Consider the following 14,895-nt stretch of genomic DNA (forward strand, 5'->3'; position numbering starts at 1 on the left):
CTAATGAAGAGAATATGGCAAAAATGATATAATGGCACTTCTATGATCAGGATATAAAACACTTTGACTTCCATCTTGCCAGTCTTCTGTCTTTCCATTGCTTTCTTGGCTTACATATCTTGATGAAGTGAAGTGGCATGTTAGATGGGCCTATCTGGCAAGGAACTTAGGGAGGCCTCTGGAAATGTGAGAGTCTTAGTCTAACAGCACATGAGGAACTGAATCCTATCAGCAGCTATGTGAATAACCCTGGAAGCAGAATCCTGCTCCAGTTGAGTGTTTTGGTGAAAATACTTTAGCAAACACATTGATTATAGCTTATGAGAGATCCTGAAGCAAAGGACTTTGTTAAGCCGTTTCCAGATTTCTGATCCACAGATATTGTGCTATGATGATTTTTAAGCTACTAAATTTTCAAATAATTTGTTAGGCAGTAACAAATAATTAACAAGATATAAGTAAATATTCATTGAGTTTAGTGATAAATGAATGAGACTTCTCAGTGTGAACAGTTGGTCTATGTGTGATAGAAAATGGGTAAGGACAGGAGAAAGGCATGATGTGAAAACAGATTCAGGTACAGTAGTCAAGCAATGATAATTTGAAATTGCCACAGAGATGGTATACTATTCTGTGTTACTGAATGGACAAATTTTACCTGGGTATAAACTTAAAATATCTACTAAAGAGTATATATACATGAAAACTTTGATCAATGTAGAAAAAGCCATTGAAGTGACTAATTCTGTGGGAAAATGATACAAATGTTCTCTTTACTCTCTTTATTTTCTGAAAACTTGTATATGTGTCTACTATCATTATGTAATAACCACAAACATTTCAGTGACAAATAACAATAAGCATTTTATTTTGCCTACATATCTACAGTTTGAATGAGTAGGTAGATGAGCTGATTTGATGAATTTCATCTAAGCAGCTCTAATCTGTAGGTTAACTCTCAGACTAATCTACAAACTTCTCATCTCCCTGGAACCAGCTGGCTAGCCAGGATGTATTCTTCTTATGGCACTGGAAAGAGGACAAGTGAAAATATTCAATGGCTCTTAAAAACAGTTGCCAGATAAAATATAGCATGTCTAGTTAGATTCAAAATTCAGAAAAACAACAAGCACTTTCAGCATAAGAAAATATATGGGGCATAAAACATTTGGGGCATGCTTATATAAAATATTTGGGACATATTTATCTAAGATATAGTTATTATTTATTTGAATTTCAAATTTAACTGAACATCCTGTAGTTTACTTGCTAAATCTGGTAATCCTAGTCTTAAACCATAGGTATGGAACTGGTATAGCATTGCTTCTATCCAAATTTTATTGGCCAAAGAAAGTCAAATGGCAGAGCCTAAAGTAAAAGGTCAGTACATATATGCCATGGAGGTGAAGAAAGGTCAGTACATATTTTGCACAACAATCTAATCTACCATGATTTGTCAAGACTTGTAAAAAGATCAACAAAACATAAATTAGATATCTTAAACTTTTCTTTTTAATTCTGAAAAACCTGTACATAGTATGTTAGCAGTGTAAAATAACATTGGAGGTTCCATAGGCTCTAAAGTAAAATTAGTCTTATAGGTTTATAGAAAAGGTTATATACAAATACTTCCCAATAATATGTCACTAGAACTTCAATACCCATTTCCTAAAATAATAGTATTTTTTCTATTTCAATTCCTCCATGCATAATTTTGTGCCTATTTGTATTAAAATAATTCTGTATTTATCTGAATACTTCTTTTGTATCATACCTGTCTATAAAGCAAATTTGTTTTACCTATGGGTTAGAATATCTATTCCAAGAACAGAATATGTTTATTTGTTGAAAGTTTTCTTTTTATTAAAAAAATTAAGAGTATTTTTAAAAGCAGTTTTAGGTTTGCAGCAATGTTGAGGGGAGAATATGGAGATTTCCTATATAATCCCTGCCCCAACACATGCATAGCTTCCCCGAATTATCAACATCAGATACCATAGTGGTACATTTGTCACAATTGATGAACCTTTATTAACACATTAGAATCCCAAAGCCTATAGTTTACCTTTAAGTTCTCTCTTGCTGTTGTATATTCTATGGGTTTGGACAACTGTATAATGACATGCATTTCATTATTATGGTATCATATAGAGTATATTTCACTGCTTTAAAATATCCCCTATGATCTACTTATTCATCTTGGTTGTTTCCAAGTTGTGGCAATTATAAATTAATCTGTCATGAACTTCTATGTTTAGGTTTTTATGTGGAGATAAGTTGTCAATTTCTTTGGGTAAAGTAAATACCAAGGAATATGACTGCTGCATCTTATGGTAAGAGTATATTTAGTTTTGGAAGAAGCTGCCAAACTGTCTTCCAAAATGGCGATAGCATTTTATATGCCCACCAGCAATCAAGAAGAGTTCCTGTTGCTTCACATCCTCATCAGCATTTGGTGTTATGAGTGTTCCAGATTTTGTCCATTTCAATAGGTCTATAGTGGTATTTCATTGTTGTTTTCATTTGCATTTCCCTGGTGACACATGATGCGGAGCACGTTTTCATATGTTTATTTGCCATCTGTATATCTTCCTTAGTGAGGAATCTCTTAAGATCTTTTGTCCATTTTTAAAAATTAGGTTTATGTTTTCTTATTGTTGAATTTTAAGAGTTCTATCTATATTGTGAATAACAGTCCTCTATCAGATATGTCTTTTGCAAATATTTTCTCCCAGTCTGTGGCTTGCCTTCTAATTTCCTTGACAGTGCCTTTCACAGCACAGAAAGTTTTAATTTCATTTAAAACAGAAGTTTTTAAGTTTCAGTTTCACAGCATGCAAAGTTTTAAGCACAGCTTATCAATTATTTTTTTAAGCATCATGCTTTTGGTGTTGTATCTAAAAAAGCATCATCATACCTAAGATCATTTAGGTTTTCTTCTCTGTTATCTTCTAGATGTTTTATAGTTTGGTAGTTTATATTTAGGTCTGTGATCCATTTTGAGTGTGTTTTCTTGAAAGGTGTAAGTTCTCTGTCTAGATTTTTTTTTTTTTTTTTGCATGATGTCCAGGTGTTCTAGCACCATTTGTTGAAAAGACTGTCTTTGTTCCATTCTATTGCCTCTGCTCCTTTGTTAAAGATCAGTTGACTATATTTAAGTAGGTCTATTTCTAGGCTCTCTATTTTGTTCCTTTGATATATTTGTCTATTCTTTCACCAATACTGCATTGACTTGATTACTGCAGCTTTATAATGAGTCTTAAAGTTTAGTAGTGTCCATCTTTCAACTTTGTTCTTCTGCTTCACTACAGACATGACTATTTTGGATTTGTCTCTTCATATAAACTTCAGAATCAGTTTGTTGATATCTACAAAATACCTGCAGAGATTTTGTTTAGGATTGCATTGAATCTATAGATTGACTTAAGAAGAACTGAAAAAAAATTTAAGTATGCTTTTGTATGGATTATTTTATAAAATCAGAGCTGATTTTTAAAAGTTTTTATTTAAATTCCACTTACTTAACATACAGTGCTATACTGGTTTCAGGCATACAATATAGTGATTTAACACTTCTATACATCACCCTGTGTTCATTACAACAAGTGTACTCCTTAATCCCATCACATATTTAACCCATCCCCCTATTCACCTCCCTTCTGGAAATCATCAATTTGTTCTCTATACATAAGAGTGTGTTTCTTGGTTTGCCTCCCTCTCTTCCCCCCATCCCCAAGGTCATTTGTTTTGTTTCTTAAATTCCACTTATGAGTGAAATATTATTTCATATTTCATATTCATGAACATATTTCATGTTATTTGTCGTTCTCTGACTCCTTTATGTCACTCAGCATGATATTTTCTAGGTCTAGGGGTGCCTGGGTGGCTCAATTAGCTAAGTGACTCTTAATTTCAACTCAGGTTATGATCTCATGGTTCATGAGTTTCCTGTCTGCACAGTACTTGCTTCAGATCCTCTGTCGCCTTCTCTCTCTGCCCCTCTTCTGCTTGTAATCTCTCTCTTTCTCTTTCTCAAAGTAAATAAACTTAAAAATACTCTCTAGCTCCATCCATGTTGTTGTAAATGACAAGGTCTCATTGTTTTTTATGGCTGAGTCACAGACACACACATACGTACATACATACATACATACATACATACATACATAAATACATACATACTATATGTTCTTTATCCATTCAGCTGTTGATGGACACTGGGGCTGTGTCCATAGTGTGGCTATTGTAAATAATACTGCTATAAATATTGGGATGCATGTATCCCTTTGAATTAGTATTGTCGTATTCTTTGGGTAAGTACTTAGTAACAAAATTGCTGGATCACAGGGTAGTTTTACTTTTAACTTTTTGAAGAATCTCTATGCTCTTTTCCAAAGTGGCTGCACCAGTTGGCATTCCCATCAACAGTACAAGAGGGTTCCCCTTTCTCCACATTCTCGCTAACACCTCTGGTTTCTTATGTTGTTAATTTTAGCCATTCTGACAGGTGTGAGGTGGTATCTCATTGTAATTTTGATTTGTATTTCCCTGATGATGAGTGATGTTGAGCATCTTTTCATGTATCTGTTGGCCCACTGTATGTCTTCTTTGGAAAAAATAATCTATGTTGTCTGTCCATTTTTAAAATTGGATTATTATTTTTTGAGGTATTGAGTTTTAAAAGTTTTTTTTTTTTATATTTTGAATACTAACCCTTTATCTGGTATGTCATTTGCAAATACTTTCTCCCATTCTGTAGGCTGCCTTTTAGTTTTACCGATTGTTTCCTTCAGTGTGTAGAAGCTTTTTGTTTTAATGAAGTCCCAATAGTTTAATTTTGCTTTTGTTTTCCTTGCCTCAGGAGACATATCTGGAAAGAAGTTGCTATGGCTGATGTCAAAGAAGTTACTGCCTGTGTTCTGTTCTAGGGTATTTATGGCTTCAGGCCTCATATTTAGGTCTTTAATCCACTTTGCATTTATCTTCATGTATGATGTAAGAAAGTGGTCCAGTTTCATTCTTTTGCATGTTGCTTCCAGTTTTCCCAACACCATTTGTGGAAGACACTGTCTTTTTCCCTTTGGCTATTCTTTCCCACTTTGTTGAAGATTAATTGGCCATATAGTTGTGGGTTCATTTCTGGGCTTTCTATTCTGTTCCATTGAGCTTGTGTCTATTTTTGTGCCAGTACCATACTATTTTGATCACTAAAGTTTTGTAATATAACTTGAGGTCTGGAATTGTGATGCCTCCAGCTTTGCTTTTTGCTTTTAAGGTTGCTTTGGCTATTCGGGTCTTTTGTGGTTCCAATCAAATTTTAGGATTATTTGTTCTAGCTAAAATCAGAGTCCATTTAAACATCTCTGTTAATCTTGATTTAGTAAGAGAGATTTTTTACTCTAGATTAATGTATCATTCTCTCTTGTCCTAGTTTGGGTGTGGTTTGTATTTACTCAGCTCCTGCTAAATGCTCTGACATGACATACCATTATAAATAAAAGGTAAAGGAATATTAATTATCTCATAGTAGGAATCATTCAGAAAAAACAGGCAAGAAAGAACACTGACAATGTGGGAGCATATCTTTACTATTTGAATGAGCAAACTATCATGGGAGGCACATGGCCTTTTGGATGCCTTATATGCATTGATTCACTCATTTATTAATTATTCAGTCTACAAGCATTTCTTGTGTCCACAACATAAAAGACATCATGCTATATGCTGAGAAAAGAATGAAGACGGCACCAATCATCTAAAATAATACAACAAATGCCTTTTTCCCTCAGTACAAGATAATATGCCACAGCTTTACATATACTGTTTCATGTAATAATCACTGTGAGCCATCTAAGTTGGGAGTTTTATTACTCATTATACCAGTTAAGAAATAGGGCTATGAGGCTGGACTTTCCAGTGATTAGAAAGTTAATGATTCATGTAACCAGAAATTAAAACCAAATCCTTTTTCTTCCCTCTTCTAGAAACCATGCTCTTTATCCTGATTTCAATGTCTGATAAGGAAAACTTCTATGAATGTAGAAGACAGCATTGTGCAGGATTTGAGAAGATATACTTGGAACCAAATAAACACAGGTCAAATTTTTTGACATGAACTGTTTAATCCAACTCAAGCTTCAATGTTCAGTTTATTTTCAAGGGAGAAAAATGGACAAAATATCACTGCTATCACAGATCTCTTAACCAGCAACATGTCTGGAACACAATGTGTACAGCTTAGTAGGCACTCAGTAAACCTTGTTGGATAAATGTAAAAAAGCATAGTAAGCATTTTGCGCACTATACCAGCACATCATCAGCATTTAATAAATGTCAAATTCCCCAAACTCTCATGAAACTGGAGCTTTGATTTATAATAAGTTCTTGATTGTTTTTCAAATGTATTTTTTACTTTACATATTCCTCTAATTTGTTATAATGGCTAGTTTCAATCCAGTAATAGTTGAAACTCTTATATTAACTTACCTAATCAATGAACAAATAATTAGTGAAACGTTGCTTTACTGAAACGTGATTAACTGTGTTATATAGGAAATATTGTTATCACTGATTTTGTCATATCACATTAGTCATATCACACAGCAATTCAAGAAGGAAACTGGGTTTAATAATGTTAATGAGAAATAAATATTAACTTGGCTTTATCCTTTGACTCCTTACTATAACAGTCAAATTCAGTGATATTTCATGGACCTGTAAGTTTTATATAATACATGAATCTAGTTGCGTATAAACAACACAGATCAAGATACAGAAGAAGAGTTGATCTGGATCAGTTTTTCATTCCTGTATAATCATTCTGATTCACCATATTGTAATGTAGGGGTCTGTAAAATTATTAAATATACTCCAGGTCTAAGAGAGTGATCAGTTTTAGATTATTTTTGCCTGATCATCTGCTTAACCTAATCACCTTTTTAGTCCATGCAATACAGCTAACTTCTTTTTAAGGAAAATCTCCAAGCACAGCCTTTTCAAACTGATTGGTGTGGTTTCCACTACTGCATTGGAGGAAGGCAGAAAATGCATCTGTATATTCGTTTTACTGAAAGTATGTTGTGCTATTCATCAATATAAAGAGTATAGGATGGTTGAATATTCTTTTTTAAGGTAGATATCGATCTTTGCACTATTTGGTCTAGCAGCACAATTTTAAGTCAGATTCATTCTACAATGTAATTAAGTTGGAGACAGTATAAAATAGCTTTAGACTCACAGTTATTTGATTTGAATTTGATGTCCTTCCTCTACTAGCTATGTGACCTTGAGAATGTACTTGTGATCTTATTTTTTCTCTTTTCTAAATAAAGATGATAATTTTCCTTTATAAGACTGTTATAAAGGATGAGATAAGGTATATAAAGTGTTTAGTACAGAGGTTAGCATAGTACAAGACACCCAGGTAAGAAGTCTAGTAGGCAATTTAATGGATGGTAATGGAATTCAGGAGCAGAGTTAGAGCTATGGAAATAGAGATCTAAGAGTCACCACTAAATAAATAATAAAATAAAAAATATCCTCAAATCTGAAAAGAAGGTAGTTCATTTTACACTACCAGAACGCATTCTATTCATCTGAAGATGCATTCAGGTGAAATCTTCATCTCTAGTTGTAATCGTGTTTGTTTGTTTCAGAGAGAGCAAAAGAGCACATGCACTTACACACTCATGAACAGAGGTGGGGCAGAGAGAGAGGGAGAGAATCCCAAGCCGACTTCATCCTCAGCATGAAGTCTTGATGTGGTGCTTGATCTCACAATCATGAGATCATGACCTGAGCCTACAAGAATCAGATGCTTAACTGACTGAGCCACCCAGGCACCACCATCGCTAGTTGAAAACTTAACACTGTGTATAGTCAGTCTTGTTTTGAATTCCAGTCTTTGTAAGCAGAAAGAAAGCTAGGGTGTTAGAAACCTGGAATGACAAGCCAGTGTTTCTGCCTGTCTGTTCAGTGGTGTGTCCATGCTGATTTCAAACGAGATAATCATCACTGTACTGGTGAGTACGATGATGCTTTTATCACAGCAGGATACATTCTCCTTGTCAAAATTGGAACCAATTATGCAAATGAAATTTGAAGAGTTCATTAGCTAAATGATAATTGGAGCAACTTGCACTAAAGAAATGATATACAAAACTTTTATCAAGAAAAATTACTTCATTTTTACAATAGCCTTTAAAAGGCTTCTCAGTAAACAAAAAGTAAATAAAGATTTTAGAATTATTTTATAGATTTTTAATGGATTCACATCAGACATTCTGTTCACAATGCATTTTAATATTTATTCCTGTGCTGACAGTTTCTTGGTTAAAATATATTGCTTACAGTACTAATAGGAAAGATACTAGGCATTATTTGAAGGTAAATCATTTTGTTGACAATGAAAAGAAATGTAAATTCAATAAGCTTTTACTGGGAGAAAATTTAAGCTTTCCTAATCATCCCAGATAGATTTTATAACTCCTCCCATATATATGGCAATGATAACATCTATCATTGGCACTGGCCTTATTCACTCAATGGGTTTAAAAGTATTCCTTCTTTTTTAATTTCCCAAAAAGTTTAAATTGAACTGATATTATTTTTTTCCTTAAATATTTGGTAAAAGTTTACCAGTGAAATCAACTATTCTGGAGGTTTTTTTGTGGCACATTTTAATTGTAAGTGAATTTCTAATAGGTAGCATGTAGTTGAATCTGGCTTTTTCTTTTTTTAAAAAACCAAATATGACAATCTATGACTTCAAATAGGAATATTTAGATCATTTACATGTTATATGAGTATTGATATGGTTAAGTTCATCTCTCTATTTGTTTTCTATTTGTCTCACCTCTCCTTGTTTCTTTTTCCTCTTTTCAATTGTCTTCTGGAGTCACTAAGCATTTTTTATTCCTTTTTAATTCTCTTATTATCCTATTATATATAACTTTTTTTTTTGGTTTAGTGGTTGCATTACAGTTTATAGTATATATCTTTGGCTTGTCAAAGTACATCTCCAAGTGATATATGACTTCCTGCAGAGTATAAGAATCTAAGAATAGTATAATTTTGTTCTCCCTTTCTGGCTTTAATGCTATTATTGCCATATACTTTACCATTCTCAGTGTTCTTCATTCATTTATGTACATTCAGACTTCTGTTTTGTATCATTTTTGTCTTACCCAAAGAATTTCTTTTAATATTTCTTATAATGTGAGTCACCTGGTAATGAATTCTTTCAGTTTTTGTTGTCTAAACATATTATTTCACTTTCACTCTTTAAATACATTTTTGCTAGGTATAGAATTCTAGATTGGCAGGGTTTTTTTTTTCCTTCTATACTTTCAGAGTATTGCTGTATTTTCTTTTTGCTTGCATTGTTTTCATGGAGAATTCTGTTGTCATCTTTAATTTGTTTCCTTCTATAACATGTGCTCTTTTTTGTTCTGAGTGATTTTACAATTTTATTTTCACTGCAAGTTTTGAGGAGTTTGATCATCAGATACTTTAGCTTCATTTTCTACATGGTTTTTGTTTTGGGATTGATTGAGCTTGGATCTGTAGGCTCATTTCCCTACTCCTCAATTTAGAGACTCTGATTTTACACATTGGGCTTCTTGAAGTCCCAGCATCTCAGTGATGATCTTTTCACTTAATTTAGATCAATTCTGACTTTGGTCTTTTTTATATCTTCCATATTTCTACTTAACTTTGATCTCATGTAATATAGTTATATTAATTATTTTAATGACACTGTCTACTAATTCTAACATCTGTGTCTATACTGACTCCATTTCAATTTACTGATTATTCTCACTGTGGGCCATGTTTCCTTGCTTTCTTGCCTATGTGGTAGTATTTAATTGGGCAATATTCTTTGTGAATTTCACCTTTTTGGATGCAAGATATCTTTGAATTCTTATAAATATCCTTGAGCTTTATTGTAAGACATAATTTTATTACTTGGAAACAGTTTGTATTCTTTTGGGTCTTGTTTTTATATTCAATAGGTGAGTCCTGAGCAGTGCCCCAGCTAGGGCTAATTATTCCCCACAACTGAAGAAAGATCTTTGTGATTATTCTACCCAATGCTCTGTAATTTAGTTTCTTTTTAGGCAAGTGGGAGGAAGCACTATTCCCAGCCCTATAAGAGCACAGAGGCAGTGCTCCCTATTCGCTCTAGCCTCAAGCTGCTATTCACAGGCATGCACTGATCACTACACAGCTGAGTACCTGGCAGAGATTTTCTGTAAATCTCAAGGATTTTTTTTGTCTTCATGTAGCACTCTGGTACTCTTTCAAACCATGTATCAGTTATTTTGACCTCATGACTCATTGTCTCAAGTCAGAGAGTTAGCTGTTTTTACCTGAATTCCTCTTCTCTGAGCTATAGCCTGGAATCTCTCTCAAGGCACTAAGCTTAGGGAATTGTAGGGCTTATCACATTTGTTTCTTGTCTTTCTTAGGTCATCTTTTATAACCTAATTCAAGTGTCTTAAAAACAATTGTTCCATATATTTGACAAATGAGGATATTCTGACTTCTTTTTCACCTTTTTTGAGGCTATTTCAGATTTGACTGCAAATACAGACTCTTTTACTTCATCATATTAGATTTTAATATGGACATGAATATAGTAACTGAATTCTTTTTTTTCCTCTAAAAAGCCCATGCTCTTTACTGTTATGCTATAATACATTATTACAGATATGTTGTGTTACTTTTAAAGAAAAATAAAAACACCTCTTCTTCTCTTACAGGGAATTATAAAGATATACAAGAGGTACTTAGAAGGTAGTTGGAGGCCTCACATCTCATTAAAGGAATAGAGAAAGTTGTCAGCTGTAAAGAGAGGTGTAGGAAGTATAAGTAATGGGAGGCTAAAGCCTGGGTCTGCAATTGAAGAGAGAGAGCCAGAAATACAATGAGGAATGAACAAGAGGGTTGCCAAGCAAATATTCACATCCAAGTTATGGTTGGACAGCGCAAACTTATAGTAAGCCAAGTTTGATAGTTCCAGCAAACACTGTAGCCCAGAAGCAGGAGCAAAGGACAGAAAACTGTGAGGATAATGTAGGGCTTGGTTCTAGAATGCCAAGAAAGGGGTGGGTCAGAGCAAGGGAGGATGTCAATAGAATGGAAGTAACAGAATTCAGGTAATTAAGTTGGGGGTAAAATAAAGCACCAGTTAGCCACTATGTGGGGACTATTTAATAATTTAAGAGACTAATATTCTAAAATATCAATATCAATATTTTGTGCATGAGAGGAAGAAAGGCAACAGATGACAAGTGAGGATATTTTGATTTTGAACAGTATTGAGTGAACTCAGGGATAATACTTTATTCTGTTACTTGTGGCACATGACTGATTAGAAGTGGAAATGAAAGTTAACAGAGGCAGAGGGGGATTGATCATGAGATCAACTATCTAGATGATAACAAAGTGTATTGAAAGGAATAATATTTATGAGCCAGAGTGCTGTAGAATTCCAGGTAGAGAGACACTAACAGAAAGGGGCTAGTGTGGACGCCCAGCACAATCCTCAGTGCTGAAGAGCTAAGGGAAGATGGTGAGTCAGTGAGGACTCTGGCCCTGGGCCAAAATCCTATGGGTAATCTTTCTGGCCAACCCATGGGTGATAACAAAGCTTTGACTCTCAAGTCGCATTGAAAAAATTTGCCCTTCCCACACCAAAGCTGGCGCCCAGCCAGTGCACTGCAGTTTTCTGGAAGGAACTGCAGCCAAGGACTCAATCCCTTATCCTTGGAACAGCCAGACATGCTCATATTCATATTTCATTCCTAACATAGGCACCTCCATTCAAAAACCTCCTTATTGAGGGCTTTGGTTAAGGTAATTTTCTCCACTTTAACTCAGTACATTTCCACTCCTATCCCTCACAGATACATGTGCACACACAGAGAAGCCTATAAAAAGTTGATAAGCTTTTGTTTAGGGCTCCTTGATAATAAGATGGTTTACTCTGTCTGTCCTAATCCAACTGACTCTTATCTCTGATCCATGGAAAGAAATGAAATACTAAAGAGCCAGTGATACTTCTTGCCCTTGCTTGCTCTATCACAGTACATGAATAAAGTCTTGAATGTTACTTTCAATTTGGCACATTGTCCTAATTGGCCACCTTGACATCTGGTTCCTCAATAGTCAGAGCCTAAAAAACTAACAATTTTCAAGCTTAAATGAGATTATTTCAAGCTCCACATATAACTAAAATTATGAAGCCTCTGCTAGTATCAGTGAAAAAATGCTGTATTTTCCTGATACTAAGTTTCACATAAAGATATTTTTCCTTTTTGAGTTTCTGCAAACTGAACAAGTCAAAAACAAAAACAAAAACAAAAAAACAAAAACAATTAGTGAGGTTAATCACAGCATTATTAGTAATTGTACATACAATGATATCAACTAGGCAAAATTGATGATTACTTAAAATGCCATGATAGAATATGTGGCTGATATTAAAAAATGTTTTTTACAGTGAGAAAGTTACTAATTTTATGTAACTTAGAGTATTGGATTCAGTGTGTATGTAACTCATGGCAGGCACATAGTAAAATTTATGATTTTTAACTAAGTTAAATACTTAGGCAGCTGTTTTATATTGAATTTGATCTTTGTCATTCATACATCAATCATTTATGCATTTTTCACCAAATATTATATGTCTACTACCTTATTAAGTCTTAAATAAAAAGATTAAAAATACATGGTCCTGACTTCAAAGAAATAACAGTGTTTTATACATGATTAGCTCTCTGATGAAGACCATCATTCAGTGTTGATAAAGCAGCTTTAATGAGAATGTACTAAAATCATAAGAGGAAAACAAAAAAACTTTTAAACATCAAATGTGATGGGTATAGAAGATGGTGAATGAATGTTGTACAATAAGAAAAAAATAAGGCCATTCTTTAAAGGTTCTTAGAACATAGCAGAAAAATAAATATTCTGCTTAGACTTCTATGTTTGTGTAAGGTTTTCCCCACTCTGATTATTTTTTCCAAACATTAGAGGTTTGTCTCTAAAACATTTCCTGTTTTCTGCTGTAAAAACCTAAATAAATAGTTCCTTCCCTATTTTCTTCTTCTCTTCCTCTCTCCCTACCTCTTTCTCTTCCTTCTTTTTTTATTATATTCAGTTTGAAAACCACCTACCTGAGGAGAGAGGGTAAATATTAAGTTTTTATCTCAGTAAAAACTGTAGCAAGAAATTCAGTAGGGGAACTCTTGACCTGGAAATACCTTATTATGTGTAGTGCAGTGGCTTAAAATTGGAAAAAGTGAAATAAAAATATAAGCTACTTATTCACATAGGATTTTTTCTTAGAAATGCTTAGTGACTTGCTTGACTTCAATTGCAGTACAAGAGTAAGATGAGTCCCCAGATATCAAATCAGAAGAAAAATTTGTCTAAATTTTTAAATACATAAATATATATAAGGTTTTTTTTTTGGCACTTTGAAGCTAGAAAACAAAAATAATCCCATAGACAAAGTGATTAAAACATTTTGAGACTGCCACTTATATATGTTTAGCATATCACAAACATAGCACTTAAGAAAAACAAAGATTATTTTTAAAACTAAGGGAAAACCTGGAGTCAAAATGGATTATATTGAAGAAACATTTTATATCTTTTGACCAATGGTTATCACAATTATCTTGCCATCTGGAAGAGTAATATATCCTTGTTAAATATTCTTGGCCTAAAAGCTAGGTTTAAATTACAGCTCTACACTCAGAGAAGATAAAAACAAAATCATCCATTCCAAAGGATGAAGAAAATTCACTCATTTTTCTTCCCTTTCCCCTCCCTTTCTTTCATCTATTCTTCCTTCTTTCCCACATTTTAATTCCCAAAAATGTGAGTGCTTATTATGTAGCAGACACTGAGTAGGGTGCTGATGTGATAGAAATAAAGAAAACAGATTTCTTGTTTTTAGAAAATCAGTTGCAAAAGACAAGCTGAAACATAGGAAATTGGTACAATGTAGTATGCACTATAAGAAAAGTTTAATATAAGTGTAATGAGAACCCAATATCTAGGGTCTAGGATCTATTAATCTTCCCGGGAAGATCAGAAAAGGCTTCAGAGGAAACATGATAATTTAGCTGTGTCATGAAATTTGAATGAGATGTTTCCAAATTACACTTACCCCAAGTTTCACCCATATGCCACAAGGTTCAAAGAAAGGAAAAAGTGCTCTCAGTTTTTGCCTCTGAGATCTTGACTCTTCTTGTCAAACTTTAGCTTCCCTTACTTCAAAATAACAGAACAGATGATGTTGACAGGGCCATGCCCAAGGCAGTAAAACCAGGAGAAGTTCCTTAAGAGAGAGTTCCAGCAAAGAGAGGGAAAGGAGAGGGCCCTCTGCCAAATACCAATATCCTCATAGCTTCTTGTCAAGCTTCTGCATTCATCAGGAAATAGAAAGCATAAATGTAAGAGAACACATATGAGAAACTATGGGCTAAGGAGCAGGGGAAAGAACAATGATCAACATCACAAAAGGAAGGCTGGTGATATATAATTATAATAATACCTTACATTTGCATAGCAGGTCATTGATTATCTTCATGATTAAATTAAAAAAGCATTGTTCTCTTACATTATGGAGCAGAAAAAACAATCACTAAGTATCTACGGAGGCTTGATTTGTTAAGTGCTTGATTCCTTTTTTTTTTTTTTTGCCAATTTTTTGATTCAGAAGCACATCCATAACCTGAAGTAATATATACCTGTAAATATAACTTATATCATCCAAAGTTGCCATATCTACCCTCTGAAAGTGCCCAAAGTACCCTCTGATTTTTACCCAAAAAAGGAGCAAAACCCACAACGATAAGGTAGTGCATCATAGAGCAAGGC

General features: G+C 33.8%; 1 long non-coding RNA gene across 1 annotated transcript; it reads right to left on the bottom strand.

Annotated features, from left to right (window-relative positions):
• Window positions 1-838: 838 nt before the first annotated feature.
• On the bottom strand, window positions 839-14,432 carry LOC120226035. Its single transcript, XR_005526927.1, has 2 exons — window positions 14,183-14,432; window positions 839-1,029 (listed from the first exon to the last, which is right to left on the bottom strand). It is a non-coding gene; the product is annotated as an uncharacterized LOC120226035 (long non-coding RNA).
• Window positions 14,433-14,895: the final 463 nt, after the last annotated feature.

Source organism: Hyaena hyaena, unplaced genomic scaffold (genome assembly GCF_003009895.1).
Source record: "Hyaena hyaena isolate Hyena2069 unplaced genomic scaffold, ASM300989v1 scaffold_1566, whole genome shotgun sequence".
NCBI classification, from domain to species: domain Eukaryota; kingdom Metazoa; phylum Chordata; class Mammalia; order Carnivora; family Hyaenidae; genus Hyaena; species Hyaena hyaena.